The sequence below is a fragment of the Chiloscyllium punctatum genome, chromosome 11 (assembly GCF_047496795.1).
Source record: "Chiloscyllium punctatum isolate Juve2018m chromosome 11, sChiPun1.3, whole genome shotgun sequence".
Classification (NCBI taxonomy): Eukaryota; Metazoa; Chordata; class Chondrichthyes; order Orectolobiformes; family Hemiscylliidae; genus Chiloscyllium; species Chiloscyllium punctatum.
Genome location: NC_092749.1, coordinates 51,786,926 through 51,811,358, shown reverse-complemented (window position 1 = coordinate 51,811,358; position 24,433 = coordinate 51,786,926). Strand labels below are relative to the sequence as shown.

Below are 24,433 nucleotides of genomic sequence, written 5' to 3'. Positions count from 1 at the left end.
AAAAGTGAATATCCATACATGTATACGCAGCTGCAATTTACATGATTCCTTCTGTTTGGAATCTGCCTTTTTATTACAGTGCTTTAATTCTGATCTGCTGCAAAGTATTTATGTCATTACTTCAAAAGTAATTCTGTTTGTATACAAAACATAAATCAGAAGTAAAATACATGCCACACCAAAAAAAAATCAACAATTCTGTTCATGCACTTGGACCTCACATGCTGTAGCAGATCGCAATGCTAGTAAACTGATATCAATACAGAGATTCTGTAGCAAACAATTTCAATACCTTCTCAGGGGTGTGGACTGGCAACCTCTCACCTTGTGAGCAACTGCCTGAGCAACGCAATTATGTTATTCCACAGCAGGAAACTCCTCAAAGCTACAGCATAGCTGGCTCCTTAAAAACGTTAACCCCAACCGGTATGCAGAGATTTAGCCAGGAAGTAACAGTCTAATCGAATAACACCAGTAGCACAACTTTGTCCATGGCTAGTTGCAGTTAACTTATGCCTGTTATTGTATGTCTCTGCAAAGAGCAGTTTTACAATTTCTCTCTCCTAGGGGGAAAAACAATCCAGTTTCAGGTGTCGTGTCTGTTCTTGTTGTACCTTCTGTTAATGGAATGCTGCTCTGGATACAGTCCAGCATTCCATTTCAGTCAAAACAAACAGAACAGCAACTAAAGGTAATGTGTAATCCTGCAACAGACAATTTGGAAAGGCAACCGGTGAGACCAAATGTAAACATTCAGTGATATTTGCGCTGTGTGCAACTTTCATTCATATGATACCACAATAAGAATAGGTCCAATATCTAACCACCTGGACGAACTATAGTTTCTGAAGTTTCAACAAAGTGGAAGGTACTTAAATTTCCTATGTTTCCAGACACATCTCATCAATTACATTCTCCAAAAGTCATCCCCTCCTCCAAAGTGATGTTTCCTCATACTTTTTTCCTCTCATGAGGAAAGTGACATTTTCCCTGCCGTAACATTGAATTAAGACAATAGCTTGGCATTTGTATATTAATAGTGGCTTGTAAAAGTACAATTCTATCCTCCTTCCTCTCCTATGCAGCACCACAATTGCACTTTCAATTTTCCTTCTTTTCATTGAGAAATGAAAGTGTGCAAATATTTTGCATGTAATAGTTTAAAAACCACCAAAGTAGCTGATTTCTCTGCAGCACCAAATCTTTTACAGCATTGTCTCTGAACATTTTACATCTTTAAGGAATACAACAATGCATAAGGTTATTTTCTCTAATCATATATTTCTTCATAGAAATTCTTTAGAAGGAAAAATATTTTCTTTATATGGTAGGTCCATCAATCAAGTCAATACAGGTGGGATACTTTCCGATATGAAACCAGGCATTTTACACAAGACCACGAAAAAAATACTGTGCCACTTTGCTACACCTTTCCTTGAGAAAATTGACTCCACTTCCAAGATGATTCCAGAAACAACAACTACCTGGACATAACTTCTTCAGAAGGCATCCTTCCTTCCTTCCTCCCCCCACTCTCCATTTTTTAAATTGTCTTCATTATATATATTTTGATTATCAAGTGTGACATTGGGAGTGTTTTGGAATTGTTAATACTGGTCTGAGTTTAGGATGATATATTCTTTGGTAGGTTCCCCCAACACTTAACTTACTGATTCCTTGTGCAATCTCTGGCTCAATTCACTTTTACACGTGATGGTAGACTGAACATGTAAAGGGACCCCAACTAAGGCTTCCAATTTAGCTTCATCACCTTCAAACAAAACCTGAACCCAAACTAGCCTTCTAAAGGATAAAGTAAGAGAGATCGGACCCTTGAAAATGCAACACTCTTGGGAGCCTGAGTGCGCTTTGGATAATGCAGACCAATGTGACAGTAGTTCCAAATTAAATACTACCAAGTTTCAGCATTATGAGTTACAGGTAGAATATCAATGTTTTACACCTAAGGTTACCATTTACATATGGCTGAATTATTTTACTATTTTTGGCGAAATCTGTGTGTTACCAATATTAGTCTTGGTTAGGGGTAGAATTTTGGAAAGTCATTATTGACTTTTTGTGTTTCTGGGATGTGATCATTGCTGGCAAGATTAGTATTTATTGCCCATCCCTAACTGTCCTCAAGGTGGTCATGGTGAGCTTTCTTCAACTGCTGCAGTGCAGGTTGTGTAGAAACATCTACAGAGATATGAGGAAGGAAATTTCAAGATTTTGATCCAGTGAAAGTCAGAATGGTGTGAGACTAGGGGGATAATGTAGTGTTCCATGCACCTACTGGCTTCATTCATCTTGCTGGAAGAAGTTGTGGGATGGAAGGCCTGTACAAAATAAAGATTCGAACCTTCCCCACCCCATCTCTTATCCTGCCTTCCTCTACTTTGCCTGCTTCCTGGGTTCTTGAAATTTCTCACACTTATGATACCACAAATCCACTACTGAAGATATTCAACTACAAGAGACCCAACCTCCATATAATCATATGTCACATGGTCAGAATGTCAAGCAAGCAAGACTTCAGGAGGACCTTAAATCAGAGTTTGAACCCCTACAAATGTGCAGGGGGTGAATGGATCCCACATAATCAACTTGCGTTCAATGAGGGTTCACACATTTCACACATGAGGGATCTTGGCACAACCCTCTAAGGAAAAAAAAGAATTGGGTGTGATTTTCCTTCAACCAATTCAAATGGGAACCAACTCAGAACGATGTTGGTCTGAAAGGTTCAGTTACATGACACATACAGATTCACTAATGAAGGTGCTTAGGATTTTTAAAACAAACTAAACACAAGAACAGCAATGTAGTTGACCACATTACCCTACAGGGCATATGAATATAGATTCATTTGTGCAATTTCTCGCAAGTTGCATTCTTGCTCATCGAACCAAAAAGAGGTTAGAAGACGCTCTATGGAACTTCACACTTTGGTGACTCAGTAATAGACGTAATATGGGCTTTGAAATAGACTGTTTGGCCATCCTTCTGTTAGATGGACGTGAAGAATAACACAAAATCTTATGAGGGTGTTATTACTTTGAATATCACTTTGAAGGTTTCACAACTGATAATACTTATTGTAGAAGAGAAAAAAATAATTGAAGGGTTCTGCTTTTAAAGCCTGCCCTGCAAAATATCCCAGATTCTTGGCACTTAAATAGCCTGTACATTGGTGGTGGTGGTGCAGAGTGTACTGAGACACATCAAGAAAAATTCTAAGGCAATACATGTCACTTAGATTATTGCTCAGTTTCCAAAAGAAACTTGCCTTATTTAAGCAGACGGTGAGACAACTAATAATTACTTTATTGCTTGAAAAGTCTATTAGGAAAACAAACTCAACTGCAGCCAGTTAATAAAGCAAGAATTTTAGATTAATCGCATTACAATATATTTGACAAGCTTCAAATTTTGGTAGATCACCATTTCTTAACCACTTCCATTCCTGAGCTCTTGTGGGTGCAATGGAGATGATAGCTGTTTATGTGAAACCCAACAATTGCAGATGCTAATAAAAATTGTCAGATTATTTAATCACTTTATAAAACCATCAGATTAGCATTTACATTTCTAATCATGTTATTCTGGTATACATATACATGGCTTATTCCTTCAGGAATAATTAGTGACACAAAAAACTGAAAAATCTGAGTCTATAATTAAGCTTGCAATCTTTTGCACAAGTTCCTAATCCTTGCAAAAGGTTAATAACAACACACCTTATTAACTAATAAAACAAAGTTTCCATGGTGCACTAGTTAGATTAAACTTTTTTTTTAAAATTACATTTTGTGTAATATTTTGTCATACTGAAGATGGTAAATCTTATGAGGGACATGATAAAAGAAGCCTCTGCATAACTACTATTAGGAGACATACATAGCAGTATACTGCATAATCTACACACAGTTAATGTATGCCTGTCATATTTATTCAAAAGATTTGCTTAATCAAAACATAAGTTAAAATCCTGAAGCAGAACATTGTAAGAAAAACTAAATAATTTTGATCTGTTTACATTTTACCAGCATACACTGTTACAGAAAGAATTATTAACCCAATCAACCAACAAAAGGTTCACCTTGTTTATCCATTAACAGTTTCTTCATACTAATGTTCTTGCTAATCGATTTCTCCACCCACTCTGATATTCTCCTGAGTTTAGATAATTAAGGCAAGATCTAACTGAGGTATATAAAATCAGCAAGAGATTTGACTAGATATTGAAAAAAAATCCTCTGAACTGAAGATCCCAGGGCAAGGGGAGCAAACTTAAAGTTAAGCAACAGTAAGTCAGTCTCCAAGAGATTATTAGTGGTGATGCCAGAAATTCAAACAGTCCCACGTGAAGTGGGTAAGGAATGTTTGGTCATGTAGGGAAGGGGGTGGGAGAGTGGGCTTTGGAGACCAGGCAGGTGGGAAGGAAGGAGAGAGGAGGTCTTACCCCCCCATGATGTGCAAAGAACAATGCTCCGAATTATAGTACTGTATCTGCTTTCTTCTTGTCCTTCTAAAAACAAACCGTACCAAAACGTGGGCTGCTCATTCTCACTTGAATGCCCACACCATTGTGGTATGGCACTATTATTCAGATCAATAGGTTTGTAATAAGCCTAATTCACATTTAAAAGAATCATTAAAAGTGACAGGATAGCGAGCCATTCAACGTTGAGAAGGGTATTATTCTGCTTATGAATATAACAGAGAGGCCAATCTAAATTTACAGAAACTGTGCCTTATAGACTTGGGAAAACATTGCTGCCATCCCTAACCTGTGCTAAAATAAGTGGTCTCATCTGGCCAAGGTCCATGAGGAAGAAAAACAAAAATCAGGAAGATTACCAATTCTGATGACATGTGCATGGACATCAAAGTTGGCTGTACCTCCTCTCATCATCTGACAATTGACTTCCCACCATTCAGCTCAAACCATATCCAATCAAAGAGAAGTAAAGAAAATTACAAAGAAAATGAAGACAGAAGAACAAAGCAAAGAAATACAAACCTATTACAGCACTCTACAATATCAGGACACTTACTACTTCCACAGGGAAAAAACTTACAATTCTATATAAACAGCATTATCTGAAGTGAGCAAAGAATACCTGTCTTTTAAAAGTATAAACATAAATATCACTAACAAGTTAAAACTAAAATTATTAAATTCTCAAAGTTTATCTAAAGTACTATTTAAAATAAAACATAAAATCAGGGTGAAACTGGGCATTAGCAGGAATATTAAACAAGATATCGCATTCATCTCTTTTACAATCTACCTGATAGCCAGTTGGTGCCAGTGACTATGATAAAATTGGATGCTGAGTGTGTTGTACTACTGTCCCCCAACTCTAATTCTCTAGGTTGTATTCTAGCCCATTTTCAATTTCACTCCAATATCTTCTGACTGCAATTTCAGACTCAAAGCTGAGTATTATGGGGCACTACAGTCTTCATCCCAATAGCTAAGTGTGTATGAGAGTTGGAGTTGTCATCTACCATTCTGAAACCAGCCCAACCACAATTTAATGATCCTATCCTGGGAGGAGTGCTGACCAATGAGAGGACCGGATGTAGGCCCACAATACCTAAGAACCCTGTTAAGAACAGAATTAGTGTGTCAGTGATGTGGGGTGAGGGGCCAGCATCAGAAGAGGCCCCAGGGGCCCTGTAGAACAAATCTCATCCCCACCATCACTAGAATCATTTAGTGTGACTAAAACTATGAAGTGGGCTCTCCCAATGAAAGAAAAGAGACTCACAGCAGTAGGATGAGACCTGCAATTGGAACTGGCTGCTTAATGGCTTCTATAGTTCCAAGAATGGGCTGACGCTCATGCCTTGTGTAAAACATCAGATAGAGTGTGGAAAGATAGATGGCAAGAAGACATCCCACTGGACTTTACAATCCCCTTGTCTTCAAGGGAAGGTTACCATCCAGCCCTTAGTTCACAAAAAAAAAGACAACCAGAAACTGGCCATTTCCTTTTGAATGACGAGAAATGTTTTTAACTAAAATAAAGATTGCAACACAATTAAAACCAAAACAGATATGAATAAAAAAAAGTACACAATACTTTAACCACAAATAACTTTTTAAAAATTTCATAAAAGAATTCCAACGTGTCAAGTATAGGCATGTCATTTAGCTCCATCTACACAACAAAATATTCATTAGGTTGATGTAATCATGACTCACTAAAGTCTGGCTACAGTATAGTGGGTTTAAAAATCCCAACTTCAAGAATGCCTTGTTAAAAATGATTATGAGAGCATAAGGATAAACAGACATTCTTCATGCTGACGTTCAGGAGAAAATGATACAGATGAAAGTAACACCTTATTACGAATCAATACACTACATTTGTTAATCTGGCATGGAATTTTCCCAACTCCCACTACCTGTTTCAAAGGTGAAAATGCAAGCCTTTGTGCTGAAAGCACATGCAATCCTGTTCCACTCCAAGTTTCTCTTCATAAAAAAAAGGCACTGACAGCCATTTGCGTAAAAAAGCAATAATATGCATTTTTGTTGCAAACAAGCACATTGAAAAAAAATTGATCCAAAGAATAGTTCTCTACCCTCCTGTTTTGTTATTGTTACACTGTCCCTGCCTTGTTAACTCATTTTTATTGATGACACAGGCAATATGTTGGTGTGTTTGCCAAAAAAAAGATCAGGAGGATGCGTGAGACATTCCCTTTCAGGAAAAAGAGTTAAAGAATAAAAAGTCGTAGTAAAAGAAAGTCAGTGAGGCCTCAGCCATTGACAATAGAATCACCAATGGGGAGATGCACAAGAATTGGGAATCAGAATGATTTAGAGCTTGAAGTGCAGTGAATGTGTGTAGGCCTGAAAAGAGGTTCATAAATAAAAGAAGCAGTTGATATTCATGGACAAGCATCATCATGGTAAGACGACATGTCAAATCTCAATTGTGTACTATTAGCAGATAGTTTACCTACTTTGACAGAAGAATAAAGCAGCGGATAGAGATTTAATTTTTAAATACTGCATAAACGGATGTTCCTGGATGGAGTTCTCCTAGGATCTGAATAACATGGGATTTGCAAGAAAATGGGGAAAAAAAATCAGCAGCAGGCAGTTTCTTGCCATCAAGAGCAAAATGTTCTATTTGCCAACCAGGTATTGAATACCGAGGTGAGAATCTCACTACAGAATGGAGAGAGGCCTCTTTACATGTCTTACTATAAATTAATCTCATCTCATCTCATTTACACATAATTTCTTATCCTCCAGATAGGACTAGGTGGCAATTCAAACATGACAGTCGGAGTGACAACCTGGCCATTCCAACTCTCCATCTTGACACCAGTTACTAACATCTCAGGACACTCTCCATAGGCAGCAGCCACAAGCACTCCCATCCACATACAGTGGCATTGGATATGGAACAGCCTCAACACACATCTGATTCACAAACAACATAATTCTGCACTTCAACATTGCACTTTGGAACACATAGGCAGCTTTCATTGAAATGCTGCTCCCAAGACACTTTGTTTCCAGGGATAAGCACCAATTTAAGGATTTGAGCATTCCTTACAATGCTCTCTTCACTTTCACACATTTTGCACCTAATTGGATGTTTACAGCATCCTTGCTTTGCTTTGCTTTGCCATTTTGCCCCTCAACTAGAGCTTAAAAAAGGTCCATGGTACTTGTGTTGACTTGCCTTTTAGCACAAACACAAATTCAGGCAGCTTACACCTGAAGTTGTCAGTAGCAAGTCAAGGAGTGCACATGTTGCTGTACATTGTTGCATTACATCAATCTCATATCTTTTTAACTTTCAGAAATATGCTTTACTCATAAGTCTCTTTGAATATATCCATTGTCAAAAATGCAGTTCGGTTCTGTACAGTAGAATATCAAGTACACAAACAAACATTTCAGTTTCACTCAACTCAAGAAAACAAAAGACATCTCTTACACGCACAAGACTATATTTACATGCACTTCGGCACTAGGAGGGTCTAATACCAGAACACAGACTCCCGATTAACTTAAGCAGGAAGATGTCAGACCGTGGTCTTTGTCCACTGTGCCTTGCCAGCAATTCCCAAAGCTTTAGTGTATCCAACAGCACATAGTCATGGACCTTGGAATGTGCCAGTCTGCAACACTTGGTCAAGGTGAATTCCCTGTTCTGGAAGACAAACAAGTTTTGGGCAGACCAAAGCGTGCTTTTCACCAAGTTGATGTTTCACCAGATGCAGTTGATGTCTGTCTCGGTGTGTGTCCTCGGGAACAGACCATACAGCATGGAGTCCTGCGTCATGGAGCAGCTCGGGACGAATGGGCCAGACCTGCACCACATACAACAGATACAGTGCCTCACACCTGATGATCTCATACCTGCACCATGCACATGTATCAACCAAATGGTCATGCATCAAGGACTAAGGCGAGTAGTCCTCAGTAAAGTCAAGGGAGACACTCTTCAGTCATGGGGATCCCAATACAAAGTCGGGGGTCGTTTCTGATAACAATCCATTTTGTTGGACATGGTCATTCAGCTCCTTGACGTGCTTAGGGTCAGGTTGCTCTCCTCTTAGGAGAAGAGGAGCAAAATGCTGGGCACCTGTCATATGCTTTGTGCTCTGTTGTGGCCCTTTTCCAGAATAAGACAAAAAGAGGGAATGAGTGAGATGGAAGTGTCTGGCACAGCTGTTAGGTGCAGATGGGACAGAAGTTGTAAGTGAGTAAATGGGCACCATGGAGTGCAGGTAGGATTAGTATTGTGGGGTAACTGGATGGGTCAGAGCGAACAAGGGACTTTGTTGAATACAATCTTGTGAGCCTTGGTAGGAAATGTGCACAGCAGGAGAGGTGAAGTGACTGTGAAGTAGCAGAGATAGGATGGTGGCACTTATTTCTGCACAGCAGAGACAATTCCAGATCTTCTGCCTGCCTCGCTGGGCATTCGTCCAGCTCAGGTAAACATCACTGACCCGGATGAATGCCTCAGCCCAGGTTGGTAGTGTCTCCTGTGTTTGTGTGGAAAAAGGATGGTTCTCCTCTGTATTAAATCATTCACCAGGACCTTCAAATCCCTGTTGGTAAACGTTACGCCAATTTCCCTCCTCCAACATGTTTGGAGCAATACAAATGAACAGTGCACGGCAGCTCTGGAATGGCAATGCTTGACTGTGCACAGGCAGCAGGAATCCCCAGAGATCCTGGCAGTGGCAAGAGGGTGGACACAACAAACAGGGTGCCAGAGGGTTGTGGTGCATAGGCCATGAGGTGGGTTTCGGAAGAGTCTACAAGAAAACTCATGAGGACTCAAAAATTCCTCCATGGTGGCACACTGGCTCAGTGGTTAGCACTGCTGCCTCACAGCGCCACAGACTCGGGTTCAATTCCAGCCTCAGGTGATTGTCTGTGTGGTGTTTGCACATTTTCCCCATGTGTGTATGAGTTTCCTCCGGGTGCTCCAGTTTCATCCCGGTGTTCAAAGATGTGCAGGTTGCCCAGAATGTTCAGGGATGTGTTGGTTACACGCATTAATTGGGGTAAATGTAGACTAATAGGGTAGGGGAATGGGTCTGAGTAGATTACTCTTCGGAGGGTCGATGTGGACTTGTTAGGCCAAATGGTCTGTTTCCACACTGTAACGATTCAATGATTCTATGAAAACTCACCAAAATTGACACCTAGTCAATTTCTGCTAAAATTCAGTTACTTTGCATGTAATATGAAGAAATGGATGTAGTACAATGATTTGATGCTTTGCAATGAAAAGACATTGAGGTCATTGAATGGAATGCACCATAAAAGAATTTTTTAATGTTATACTCAGTATTGAGTCTGGGAGAAAAAAAGTCTGTGGGAAATATGACTATAAATTTTCCACAGGAAACTTGTGTAAAATGTAAACCACACCAAATTGAGATTCTTGTTACAAAAATATGGAAAAACTTGAGGCTCATTGCTAAAACTGGGAAGACAGCCAATTCCTTTTTAAAAAGGTCAATCTGCATTATTCTTGGATATATTTCTCTTCCATTTGATTTTCTATCTCCTAATATTTGTCACCAAATTCAAGGTCACAGCAGCATTCCTCCCACTGGCCAGATCTATTTTGCTTCCGATACTATAAATGTCCTCTGCCACCCAGTCCTCACTGCATCCTCAATTTCTCCTGTGAAATACCTAAACACAATTAAATGAAAAATAAAAAGACTTGCATTGTACACCATTGCTCAAGACTACCGAAGGTTTCAAAGCACTTCATTAAATGAAGTATTTTCGAAGTACAATTAAGTTTGCACACAGCACTCCAATAAATAGCAACGTAGTAACCATCAGCCAATCTGTTTTTGTAATGTTGATTCAGGGATAAATATAGGCCAGGGCACCAGGCAGAAGACTTCAAAAGAGTGCATGGAATCTTTTACATTAACATGCTTCGGATTATTCTGGTGTTTGATATTCAAACTTAAGGTTCTGCACCTGATCCTTGAAAACAGGACACAACAATATTTAACACATAAGAGTTACTGAATATTCAGAATAACTAACACACAAATTAATGTTTTGTAAACCATCTGCCTGTAAAACATTTACTACCCTAGTTCACAGGTTAAATCAGAAGCTTTAAATGGTTACAACACAGGATAATGCTCATTTCGTGATGCACTAATGAATTGTGAATCAAGTATTTTTTTCTCCATTATAATAATTTTAGTAAAAGGGAAAGAAAGGAACCTCTCTTTAAAATAGAAGACAAATCTGTTCATTGAAGCTCGAGAATGTTCTGAATTGGATACCTCCTGTGCCTTTTGAATCATGGCGTTGTTCTGTTCCACAATGTACCAGTAGTCCAAAGTGGCCACTGTTCTTCTAGAAACCCCACAGTACGTACTGGGAGGCTATTCTGAACATGCTAGATGTCACTAACTATAAGAATATAAAAGTTTTGCACTCATTAGCGTAAGTACTATTATTTTTGTTTTTTTAATTGTGGACTAAAATGGGAAAAACAATATTTCAAAAGTCAAGGATTGTTGAAACATTGATGCATTTTTAAAAATAAATAGGAAAACTTCAGATACGATATGGGTCAAATACAGGAAAATGGGATTAGTTTGGGTAAGCTGGTCAGCATGGATCACTTGGATTGAAGTGTCTGTTTCCATGTTCTATGACTGCCAATATGCAATCTTGGGAAATATTGAATACTTGTAAATTGCTCTCTTGAACCAAGCTGCATTTAAGCACGAGCCATCAACTCAAACAACTCAAAAGGAGGAAAGTGGCTAAAGAGTTGAAGAGGTATAGGGAAAGGAACGGATTTTACGAATGAGTATCAAATGGAGAAATAAAAATCAGGGGATACAGGAGGTCAAACTTGAGACTGGGGATGGGAGGAGAAATTCTTGGGCTGAAGTGAGTAAGATAAAACAGGGATTTAATTTGGAGGATGAGATTAGCAAAATGGAGATATTGCCAGACCAGAAGCAAATGGTCAGTATGCATAAAAGATCAAAAAGGTGATGGATGAATGGGACTTAATGAGTTTGGACAGATACACCAGATAACATTATTTATTCTTATGGTTTGAGAGAGGGTTTTTGTAGCACATTGATAGCATCCTTACCTCGGAGCCAAGAGGCCCAGGTTCATTGATTCAAAAATATTTATGGCTGGTTTCCTTTCCTGTGGAACAATATTACTTTTGAAAGCAGACTGAATTGATGCAAATCTCTAATTTATTGATCCACAGAACTACATTCAAAAGGGTCCTGAGAATCCAATTTTTCACCATAAACTGTTTCAATAAAAATGCTTCACTATTTCCCAAAGTCAAAAATGCATCCCTGGCTGACTTGAAAGGCATGTACATGTTCACTACTCAGCTGACAATGGTCAGTCACTGGTGTAATCTTTTTGGTGTTTCTATAGTGTGCAGAATTGCCCCAGTCTGTGTGTGAATAATGTATCATGTTGACACCGTGTCAGCTTTCACTTGAGTAAGGAGAACATAGATTTAAACTCTACTTCAAGACTTCAACATATATAATAATAGAGTGGTTACACAGCACAACAGGAGACTATTCAGCTGGTTGTGTCTGTGCCAGCTCTCTGTAACAGCAACTCATTTCTCCCACTCCCCCATCTTTTCCTCAGACGTAGAAATGTCTCAGACACAGTTAATTGTCTAATTCCCATTTGAAAGTTGCAACTGAATCTGCCACAATCTCACTCTCAGGTATTGCATTCACTTTGTCTCTGGTTATTTTATCAGCCAGTTTAAATTCTAGGTTGACAGTTCTATGGAATACTAAAAGGAGTTCTGCATTGACGGGGCATTGAATCAAAGTGGAGTGCCCCCTTTGAGATATACTAAAAATAATACAGAAACATTCAAAAGAAGAACAAGCCATTTTCCAGTACCCCAGCAAATATTTTATCGTAAATCAACATGAAATAGATGTCTTGTGGTCAGTGGGATATTTTTATTATATATTAAAATAATAAAACATAAAACACTTTGCAACATGCTTAAGATGTGCAAGGTGCTGTATTAATGCATGCCATTTCTTTCTTTCCTTAATCTCATCACTAGTTAAAACAGGAAATTCACAACCTAAGCAAATCATTACAATACGCAATGTTCTATGCGGTAGCATGGCACATTACTAGACAAGTATTCTGTGATTCCACAAAATACCTGCAGATGTTTAAGCAAACAAGGTGATGAGTTGGTTAGTATTCATTGATAAAGACAGAACAGTGTCGCAATGAAGAAGTCAAATCAAGGATGACTAATAGCTGGTAAGAAGTTAGGTGATTAATGTATACAATGCTTGCCAAGAAATATTGATTGACTAAAAAAACTGCGATATTCAATGGAATAATGTTGCTTTGGCAATATAGAGGAACCTCAAGTATCCGAGCGAGATGGGCGGACACTATTTTGTTCAGATAATTGATTTCCTCTGGGTCTTGGAGTTTTCTGTGAAGTCTGCTCCCCTTTCAGGAGACTAGGCAAAAGCACATTGCGCGCAAGACCCCACCCACTCCCACCTGTTCCCACTCCAGCCCCCACCCACCCAGTCCCAAACCCATCCACTCCCACCCCTGCCCACTCCCAATCCAGCCCCCCTGCCCACAACCCCGTCCAACACCATGCCCTGTCTGCCCATCCCCTCCAAACACCCGAACCCCATCTGCTAACCCCTCCCCACCCCCGCCCCAGACGGCCGGACTGTTCACCAACAGTAAGACCACTGCTGCCTTTGTGGGTAAGTCTCCAAATAGCACATGCATACACACACCCCTTTTTGACAGGTTCAACCTCCGCCTTGTACAGGACAAATGTTGGCGAGATTATCCGGGAAAGTGTGGTTTAGTGTTCACCCCTGTGTAAAACTCCAGGGAAGAAGTATGGAGGGAGAGAGTGAGAGGTCAGTCATTTAGAGATGATGACTGGATGGTCCAGGACTGTTCTCGGCAGCATTTCAGTGAGCTGAGTTTGTTTTTAAAATCACTTTACCTGTAAACAAAAGACGTGATCAGGGTTGAAACAGCTCTTCGACATAATGTTTTTGTCAGGACCTTAAGAGGTCCCCTTTGGATAATCCGATATTCGGATAATCAAGGTTCCTCTGTATACATTGTAAATTTTTCATTTGGATCATGTAAAGGTCCAGAAAGCAGGTATCACAATTTTGATACAAACTATTAAACACAGATGCCATGTCATATTCAGTTGTGTTTCATAGAGTCATGGAGATGCACAGCACGGAAACAGAAACTTCAGTCCAACGCATCCAGATATCCCAACCCAATCTAGTCCCACTTGTCAGCACCTGGCCCATATCCCTCCAGTCCCTTCCTATTCATATACCCATCCAGGTGCCTTTTAAATGTTGCAATTGTACTAGCTTCCACCACTTCCTCTAGCAGCTCATTCCATACACGTACCACCCTCTGTGAAAAAGTTGCCTCTTAGGTCTCTTTTATATCTTTCCACTCTCACCCTAAACCTATGCCCTCTAGTTCTGGACTCTCCCACCCCAGGGAAAAGACTTTGTCTATTTACCCTATCCATGCCCCTCATGATTCTATAAACATCTATAAGGTCACCCCTCAGCCTTCGACGCTCCAGGGGAAAACAGCCCTAGTTTATTCAACCTATCCCTTTAGCTCAAATCCTTCAACCCTGGCAACATCCTTGTAAGTCTTTTATGAACCCTTTCAAGTTTCACAACATCTTTCCGATAGGAAGGAGACCAGAATTGCACGCAATATTCCAGTGGCCTAACCAATGCCCTGTACAGCCACAACATGACCTCCTAATTCCCGTACTCAATACTCTGACCAATAAAAGGAAAGCATACCAAACGCTTTCTTCACTATCCTATCTACCTGTGACTCCCACTTTCAAGGAGCTATGAACTTGCACTCCAAGGTCTCTTTGTTCAGCAACACTCCCTAGGACCTTACCATTAAGTGTATAAGTCCTGCGAAGATTTGCTTTCCAAAAAAATGCACCCTCAAAGTAAATTTTTAAAAAGTAACAATTCTGGTTCCAAACGTAATCATTCTTGCTCCAGCTCACCAGTACTTTCAGCAAAACTAGAAACTTTAAAGTGGACATCCTTCAAAAATAACATACTGTAATTAAACTGCATTTATTGAATCAATTGCAGGCACACTGCCGCTCATTATAATGATTTCTGCATATATCATGTGCTATTCATTGGCTGCACACAGCATAGGGCCCAAAATCATATCTTCATGTCATGCTAGGAAGTTACTTTGTACTGCTGAAATGGATGACAGAGTGTGGCTGAAATAGCTAATGGGAGTCATGCAGGAATTAATCTATATTGGGAAACGGTTTGGAAATGGTACAACATTCAGAGCACATCCAAAAGGTTTTCAGATATTGTACTGGAGGTCTGATAGAGAAGTTGAAAAGAAGGTGGGAGGTCCACAGAAAACCAAGAGGCTCATCACTCACCTGATCAAGCAGTGGGAGCAGCTAACTGTACAGGCTATTACTAGGAACTGTGCCCCAAGGACTTGGATGTAGAACTACAAAAGGTGTTCAACAATCTCGAATGAGTAGTCTAGGCAAAAGGCAACTTCAATTGCCCTATCTTTGCACCAGTAGTTTTAGCCCCAGCTCAGTTCACTGCATCCAAATTGCTCACCTACAAACAAATTCAATGACATTTGCACACTTCATCTCATCTACACACAGAATTGCTGCATGCTTCATACTCACATCTGAGGTTTCATGATAACCACATTAACCCAAGACGACTAAGCAACACTCACCGACATACTTATTTCTTCTGTAACACAAAAAGGTGGGCACTTTGGGAATACAGTGCTTTATTTCCCCCTCCAATTGCGCCAGTGAACAGCTTGCTCTTTATCATGAGGATGGGTTGGACATAAGCGCAGACAGTGGCTTTCGGTCACCATCCTTCTGCCCTTATTGCACTGAGGTTGAAGCAAGTGAAGCGCAACCAGCAGGCAGGCACCCTGGTTTACCTGCTGGGACACAAGGCCACTTCTCTCATCTGCCAGGGAGACATGTAATTGAGCCAGAGACATTCTGAAGTCCCTAAATGGCCATTAATTGAATACTGAAGGGCGATTATTGTGGCAGGTCGAGAGGGTTGCCCATGGATTGGCTTATCTAAAATTCAAATGGAGTGGTGGTGTAAGAAGGTGGTGATCACTCTGGGCCACCCAATAATTATTTGTCCATCAAGCCACATCCCTTGCTCTTTCCGGGCAGGGGGCAGGGGGGGGGGGGGGGGGGGGGCAAAAAGAAAGAGAAAATAAAAATCACAACCATAGCTCTGAAAACATTAGAATATATAGTAATATAAATAGGCAGGCAAGCTAAGATTAGGGAGAAGGAGATGCAGAGAGACAATGCAAAAAATTAATAATGATTGGGAGAGCAAAAGAAGATAGTAGTGTTATGACTGTTCGGCTTTACAAAACTGGTATACTCTAAAATGTTTCTTTTAAGTAAGAAAAAGCAGAATTTCATGTGGAGAGGATGGTGATCATTCTATCATAGATGGACAGAAGTGATTTTTTTTATTGAAAATCAAGTGACAGTTTTCACCTTGATGCAAAGAGAAACAAATACTTTTTGGACACTGAGACAAGGTAAGAAAAAATAAAATGATTCTGGGAAAGCAGCTTCTGCTGTGAAGAGCATGGTAAATTGTTTTTATGTTAGCAAACAAGTACAATTCTTGGAAAAGTTTGTTTTCTATTTGCAAGTGATGGAATTTATTGCTCTGTGCACAAAGTGTCGGGGCGGGCAACTTCAAGTGAAAAATCCCATCCTTATCAGCAAGAAAGTTCATAAGACCAAACAACTAAACACTCAAGTGCTGTTCACGATCATCTTGCTCATTCAGGAGCCTCTCGGGAAATTCTATCCTGTTAAACGATGTTGGATTTGTTGATTTTAGTTTGTTAGTTATCGTACAAGTGTTGTCAAAAGAGAAAGCTTGTCTTCACTTGCTGGGAAATTCACCTTTTAAAACATACAAATTGGTCTCGGAGGGCATCGTAACAATAGAAAAGACAGCTAGTGGGAAACTGAAGAGGATGGAGACAAGATTTTCAAAATTAAGTGGCATTAGTTTGGAAGAGCCACTTCTGGTTAAGTTGGGTCCATATATGATTTTCAGATTAGTTGCAAGAAAAATCAGAAGAAATGTTACTGTGGTGGGAAAAAACTGTGATACTTGCATTAGCATTGAAGTCTTGATTGTATTATGGATAAATAATTTAATTGAAATCAAAGTCAATAATCTATTTTATCTTTGCTATTCACTCAATTTACCAACCTCCAATTTAATCCAAATAAGTGTATATGCATTAAAGATATTTTTACATCAGTGCTGATTTAGTTTGAATCATGGCAGAACATTTTGTCTGCCAGCTCCAGGGATTCTGACAGCTATATTGCAGATGTACATTTTTTATTCTCACTATTCAAACTAACATATAAAACTGATCGGTCTCACATTTAACCCCACTTCCTGACTAAAGCTTGCTTACAGTCCATTATTCAAAGCTTTTTAAGTAATAAAATTTAATCATCAATATCGTGGCCCCAGTAAAACCTCAATTTGAACTCAATAATTTAAAAAGCGCAGGTCGTATCATAAAACAAAAATAAAACTGCAGGAGCAGTGTTCTGAAAAAGGGTCACTGGACTTGAAATGTTAATTGTTTTCTCTCTGCAGATGTGCCTGAAATATTGAGTTTCTCCAGCAATTTGTTTTTGTTTATCACAACTCAGTATGTACATTATGATGTTACTAATCACTTTTTCAGCTCAAGTTCTTGCATGAACCTGTATTTTCTTTATTTTCACTCATGAATCAATATGGGCCTGTCCCTGAAAAACAGTATACATGTCTTGCATTTTGAATTGCCTTGAAACGATCAGATAGATCAACTTTTACCAGGACCATCCTAATTAACAGCTTTAAAGTGCATCTATTATTATCCTAACAGGTGTTCTGCAATGTGTGTGGTTGGTTACAGTAATGGCTTTAACATGCCTCAGCAAATCTTACTAAGTTACCAGCCACAATTAGCACAGGTTTGAAAAAAGCCAAATGCTTATTTAAACTTGCACTGCACAGAAGATGACATCTGCACAAGGGGAGTAGTACAAACTTAAGTTTGGAAATATTATGTTCTCAGGCAGTATGGTCTGTAGAAATATGCAATACATTCTCCCACACTCCAGATGATCACTTTTGTTGACTGCAATTTCCTTTGTAAATGTTGATTTCCTTGAGACTATGTTTTGCAAAATGTTTGGGGTTGATTTATTTTCCATGAATAATATTCCCACAGGGTTACATAAGACTAAAAAGGGTCATGGCAGACTGAGACTGGTGGGGCTCTGCAAGGATCAATACTTGAACCCTATCTGTTCAAAACAGGATCAGAGGGGTCTATAGCACAGGAAAAAGGCTCTTTGGCCTGCTGAGTCTGCACCGGTCAAAAGAAAAACCCGAACTATTCTAACATGATTTTCTAGCACTCGACCCATAGCTTTTTATATTTAAAAATATACTTTATTCTTTACAAAATGTCTTTGCATATATACATTTTCACAAATGCAGTTCAGCTCTGAAGAGTTGCAGATCAAGTAAACAAACAAACATTTCAGTTTGACTTTATCCCAACAAATCCAAGGCATCTCCTACAAGCAAGACTATATTTATATGCATTGAGACACTCGGAGGTTCCAATAACTGGACGAACCCCCAATTTAGTTCAGTAGGAAGACCTCAGACAGTGGTTTTTCCCCTTGTATGCCTTGGCAATGAAAACACACATATAAATACTTAAAATGTTGAGTGTTTCAGTCTCTACTGCCCTTATGGCATTGAGTTCCAGATTCTCACCACTCCATGGAAAATGTTTCCTCTAAACCTCTGGACCCTAACCTTATGGGTGGCATCGTTGCTCATTAGTTTGCACTGCTGCTTCACAGTGCCAGGGACCAGGGTTCAATTCCAGCTTCGGCCTACTGTCTGTGCGGAGTTTGCAGAGTCGCCCTGTGTCTGCATAGGTTTCCTCCGGGTGCTCCGCTTTCCTCCCACAATCCAAAAGACATACAGATTAGGTGAACTGGTCATACTAAATTGCCCAGTGTTCAGGGATCTGTAGGTTAGGTGCATTGGTAAGGGATAAATGTACAGTAGTAAGGTAGGGGAATGGGTCTGGGTGGGTTACTTTTCAGAGGGTCAGCGGGGACTTGTTGGGACAAATGGCCTGTTTCCACACTGAAGGGATCCTAAATTCTAAATCTATGTGCCCAGTCATTGATTTCTCCACAAAAGGGAAAAAAGTTCCTTCTGGTCTATCCTCTCTGTCTCTCAATTATATGCATCTCAATCCTGTTACCTCCCCCTCCACACTCCTCTGCAGCAAGGAAAACAACTCCAAGTCTATCTAATCTCTTCATAATGGAAACTCTCCAGCCTATTCAACATCTTGATAAAATTTCCTCTACACCCTATCTAGTGCAATCATATGCCTCATGTAATTTGGATTATAGAACTGCACATAACACTCTAGCTGTGGTCTAACCAACTTTTTATACAGTTTTATCACAGCCTTCCTGCTTTTAAACCCTATGCCTCAGTAATAAAAGCAAGTATCCCATATGCCTGCTTAACCACTTATCTGCCTATCCTGTTACCTTAAGGGACTAGTGGACAAGCACACTAAGGTCCATCCGATCTTCAATACTTCCCAGCATCCTACCATTCATCAACTATTTGTTTGCCTGGTTCGTCTGACCCATTTTATCACCTCAGGCCTATCTGGACTGAATTCCATTTGCCACTGATAAGCCCATCTGACCTGCCCAACTATATCCTCTTATCTAAAGCTAAGGCTATCTTCCTCTATTTGTCAACCCACCAATTATTATATCATCCACAAACTTATTAATCAACACTCCTTCACTTAAGTCAAAATAGTTTATATTTACTGCAAACAGCAAAGCCCCAAGTCTGAACCCTGCAGAACCTGGCTGGACATGGACTTTGGGTCACAAAAACACTCCCACCACCATCATCCCCTGCTTTCTGCACATCTTAGAACTAATTACACAAACTTCCTTAGATCCCATGGACTCTTGCTTTCATTATTAGTCTTCCATGCAGGACCCTATCAAAAGCCTTGATGAAGTCCAGTTAGATAACATTGGATGCACAACCCTCATCTACAAACCTGGTCTCTTCAAAAGAATTCAAGTCACCCTAGTCAGACAGGACATCTCTTTAATCAAAAATAGTCAGCATAGCTTTGTTAATCTGCACTTGGAGAGAAAGGGATTAATTTCATCCCTCAGAATTGCTTCCAATAGTTTCCCCAACAGTGATTTTAAATGGAGTGGCCTGTAATTTCTTGGTTTATGCCTTGTTCCCTCCATTGGCTGTGCTCCAGTCATCCAGCAGCTCTCCTGTGGCCAAAGGAAATTGAAAATTATTGCTAGCATTCCAGCTATTTCCTCCCTTGTCTCACTCAAGAGCCTGGGGTACATTTCATCTGGCCCTGCTGATTTATCTACTTTTTAAGCCCATCAAACTACACAGAACCTCCTGTGCATGCTAATTTTTCAAATTATATCAGCCTTTCTGCCTGATTTCTATGCCCCTATTATTCCTCTCACCAGTGAACACCAACTCAAAGTATTCATTACCCTATGTCCTCTGACTCAATGCACAAATCACCACTGTGGCTCTTAATGGGCACTATCCTATTATCCTTTTACCTTAATGTACCTGTAAAATAACTTGAATTTCCTTTCATTTCACCTGCCAATATTTTTCATATCTCCACTTTGCTCTCTCAATTTCCTTTTAAAGTTTCCCTTTGCACATTCTGTATTTCTCTCGACTTTCAACTTTTTTGAACCCTTGGCATGTGCCATAAGCCTCCTTTTTTCTCTTGATCGAACCCTTCGATATCCAGGGTTTATTGGACTTGTCCTTATTAGATGATGCTGGTCCTGTGCTCTCCTATTCCCTCTTGAATGTATCCCACTACTCTGACACAGATTTACCTAAAAGCATCTGATTCCAGTCTACTCTAGTCAAAATTATGTCTGATCTTATTAAAAATCAGCCATCCACCGGTTTAGAACTTCAATTTCAGGCCCATCTTTATCCTTTTTCAAAATGAATCTTGAATCTAACAGAGATATGATCACTGTCTGCAAAACTTTCCCCACTAATACTTCAACCACTTGGCTGCCTTCATTACCTAAAATTGAGACTGGGACATCTGCCTCTTCAAGGCCCCATGTCCGATCTACATTTTTATCCTTATTTATGAAAGGTATCAGCATCATAGAGGGATTGCAACAAAGGTTCACAAGATGGGAGTGCGCTATAAAGAATATGGGAAAATTGGGCCTGCATTCTCCACTGTTTTGATGAATGATAGGTGATCCCATTGAAACTTACAAAATACTTTTTTTTTAAAAAGTGAAAACATTGCCCCTTAGGTCCTTTTTAAATCTTTCCCCTCTCATCCTAAACTTATGCCCTGTAGTTTTTGACTCCCCCACTCCAGAGAAAATACCTTGTCTATTTACTCTATCCATACCCCTTGTGATTTTATAAACTTCCAAAAGGTCACCCCTCAGCCTTTGATGCTCCAGGGAAAACAGCCTCCGCCTATTCAGCTTCTCCCTATGGTTCAAACCTTCCAACCCTGACAACATCCTTGTAAATCTTTTCAGAACCCTTTCAAGTTACGAATAGGAAGAATTTAGAAGGATATGGACCAAACACTGGCAAATACGACTGGATTAATTTAGGATATCTGGTTTGCATTGACAGGTTGGACCGAAGGATCTGTTTCCATGTTGTACATCACTAAGACTCTATGATAGACAGGGTAGTTTCAGCTAAGATGCTTCCCTAGTTGGGGAGTCTAACACCAAGGAACACAATTTAAAAATTCAGGGGAATGCAACCTGTGTCCAAGATGAGGAGAAATATTTCTACTCAGAGGTTTTTGAACCTTTGGAATTCTCTACCATAAGAGGGCTGTAGAGGCTGAGTCTTCAAATATGTTTAAAATGGAGATCAACCGATTTGTGATTACCAGCTGCATACAGGGTTATGGGAGTGAGATGAGTAGAAAGCACTGAAGTGTTCAATCAGCCGCGATTACACTGAATGGCAGAGCAGGCTTGGCAAGCTGAATGGCCTACTTCAATTCCTAAAGCATTGTGCATATAGATTAGCTATCTAAATGTGTCCAGGAATTTGGACAATTCCTCCTGGCCTATTGTTTCAACATCCAACAGAACATCGTTGGAGACAATATTCCCCAAGATAGCCAAATGTTTGGACTGAGTTGATGGATGTATGTTTGATTATGAATGTGGAGTTTTGTGGCTGAATAGTTCTTTTTTCAAATTTGTTGACAGGTCAACATATTTTAAGGCCTCAGTGCACCAGCCAACAAGCAGAGAGATTTCATATATAGAGTACATGCCATAGTATTCAATCATTGACAAGCAAGACCTTCAGCCTTTGAAGATTGATGAGGTTCAGGACAAATTGCAATCTCTTCGACCTTCAATATAGGCTATGTAAGCATGTAAAATAAAAGCTGCTCTAAGGTCTTCTGCTGGCCAGTTAAACAATATTAAAAACAGGTTTCCCATTAAAATCAATTTAATAGTAAAACAAATGTCATAAACATTTTCTGTATCTATGGGCCACTGTTTAAACACTATAGTATATTTTATAACTGTGACAAAAGGCAATTTACCTCAAAATTTAGTGGGATGAGGGAGAGATACATCACTGTTTAGTTTATCTGAATATTCTGTACTTTCCAGACTCCAAATTTGCCATTCTACTCACATTTCATCTATTTGCCTCTCTGAAAAAGAAGTCTGAAGTTTAACTCATTGCTGTCCAGAACTTCAAAACTGTAGAATTTTTAAGTCTGTCAAGCTTCCCCATCTTCTCCAATCTAAAGGCATTTAACAGCAAACACTGAGATCACTTCTTGATTCATCAGATTCTTTTCAATCTTGGTGATGACCGACAGTCAAAACATGTTGGACTCAAAACATTAACTATTTTCTCATTCTGTAGATGCTGCCAGACGTGTTCAGTTTCTCTGACATTTTCTGTTTCTATTTCCGAGTTCCAGCACCCACAGTATTTTGTTTTTGTGTCACTCTTAACCTTTTGCTCAATAAATAAAATGCTACTTTAAAAGAATGATTTAAAGTACCATTGTACCATATTTCTGAAACAAGATGTGATTTGATAACAGACTTCTACCAGTATCATAAAGACTTATTTAAGCAGAGTGAAAACAATTTGACAGTTATCCTGTCCTTCATTTAGAAATGCCATCATACCCTAGAAAAAGAGAATGTTAATTAAATGGTTTTGTTAGCCTGCAGAAACTAAATTAGCAATGTTGTGGCTTTAGATTTAGTTAAGTTAAAATAATGCAATAATTTCACAAGAACAGCCACAATTGTAGGGATGAGCGAACAGTTGGGTCTAGCTTGCAAATCCTTTGAAGCTCTTCCTTTGATGTTCTTGGCCCTCCTTTGAACAGGGAGCACTAACTTTACTGAGACACCTCTTTTTTGGAAACCAAAAATGAACACTGAAACATCAAAAGAGAAAGCATCAAAAGAATAACACCCTTGATGGAGCAGCATACCTTAAAACTAAGAAGATTTGATACCAGTAGAATTGCCAATTTGAACTGACTGTAAGAAAGCAACTTAAGTTGATTGAAGAAAGCAACCTTTTTTGAAAAAAATGCAATTCAAAGAGAAGTCCAGTTACTGCTCAAATTTTCATCCATCTTTGCTTTTCCTTCACCCCAAAACCACACAACACTACAGCTTTCCATGATCACGGAAGTTAAAAATGCTCAGATCTTTTAGGTGCTAATGAAGAAAAAGTCTGAACTCCTATTTTCAAAAGGGTGCAGAATTCTTGCTAACTTCTAAAAACTATATCATTTTTCTAATGCTTTGCTCAAGACCATGGATACAGAAACTTAGTAACATTACGCAGCACAGTTGAGAATAAGTGTTTCCACAAGAAGAGACAAAACAAAGTCTGTGTCTGCAAATGGTTGGGGTCCAGAACTAGACGGCATAGGTTTAGGGTGAGAGGGGAAAGATTTAAAAGGGGTCTAAGGAGCAACTTTTTCAGAGGGTGGTACACGTATGGAATGAGCTGCCGGGGAGGTGGTAGAGGCTGGGACAGTTCCAACATTTAAAAGGCATCTGGATGGATACATGAATAGGAAGGATTTGGAGGGAGTGGACCAAGTGCTGGCAAATGGGACTAAATCAGTTAAAGATATCTGGTCAGCACGGTCAAGTTGGTCCAAAGGGTCTGTTTCCGTGCTGTAAATCTCTAAGGCTCTATGACTCGATGTCAGGTCAAGCACAATTTGTTGAGGGCTGTGCTGGTAAGATTGAAATGTCTACTAAGTCCTAGAACTTCAGTCTCAAGTGTTTGAGCCAGGGCTCCAAAAAAATTCCTGGGAGCTGTGGGCACTCAGCAGAGGCCACATGCCATTAACAGCTCAGTGAGACTACGAGGGGGAGAAAAGTAAACCACAGCAATATTTGCTTAATGCAACTGAGCAAGGTAATACTTCACGGAGAGAAAAAAAAACGAAGGATGAGTTCTGTTTAAGAGTTCGCCCATAGATATTTTCTAATCATCTTTCAGAGATGTTAATACACATCTCTAGAGGAAATCAAACTTGAACCAGGGCTTCCTGGCTCAGACATATGGCATAGTGGTAATGACCCTATCAGCTCCCCACATGCTTTGTGCATACAATGTTCCAACTCTA

The 24,433-nt window shown here is 39.5% G+C and overlaps 1 protein-coding gene across 7 annotated transcripts in view; it reads right to left on the bottom strand.

Annotated features, from left to right (window-relative positions):
* Positions 1-24,433, bottom strand: part of LOC140482978 (tyrosine-protein phosphatase non-receptor type 14-like) — a 259,454-nt gene that overhangs the window by 179,565 nt on the left and 55,456 nt on the right. Inside the window, exon 1 of one of the 7 annotated variants that reach the window (XM_072580791.1) lies at positions 293-498. The exons of 5 other annotated variants lie outside the window; for them this stretch is intronic. The gene's annotated coding sequence lies outside the window, so the exon portion shown is untranslated. Of the gene's footprint in view, positions 1-292; positions 499-24,433 lie in introns of those variants that run through there. One more of the 7 variants, XM_072580792.1, reaches the window with a different exon arrangement.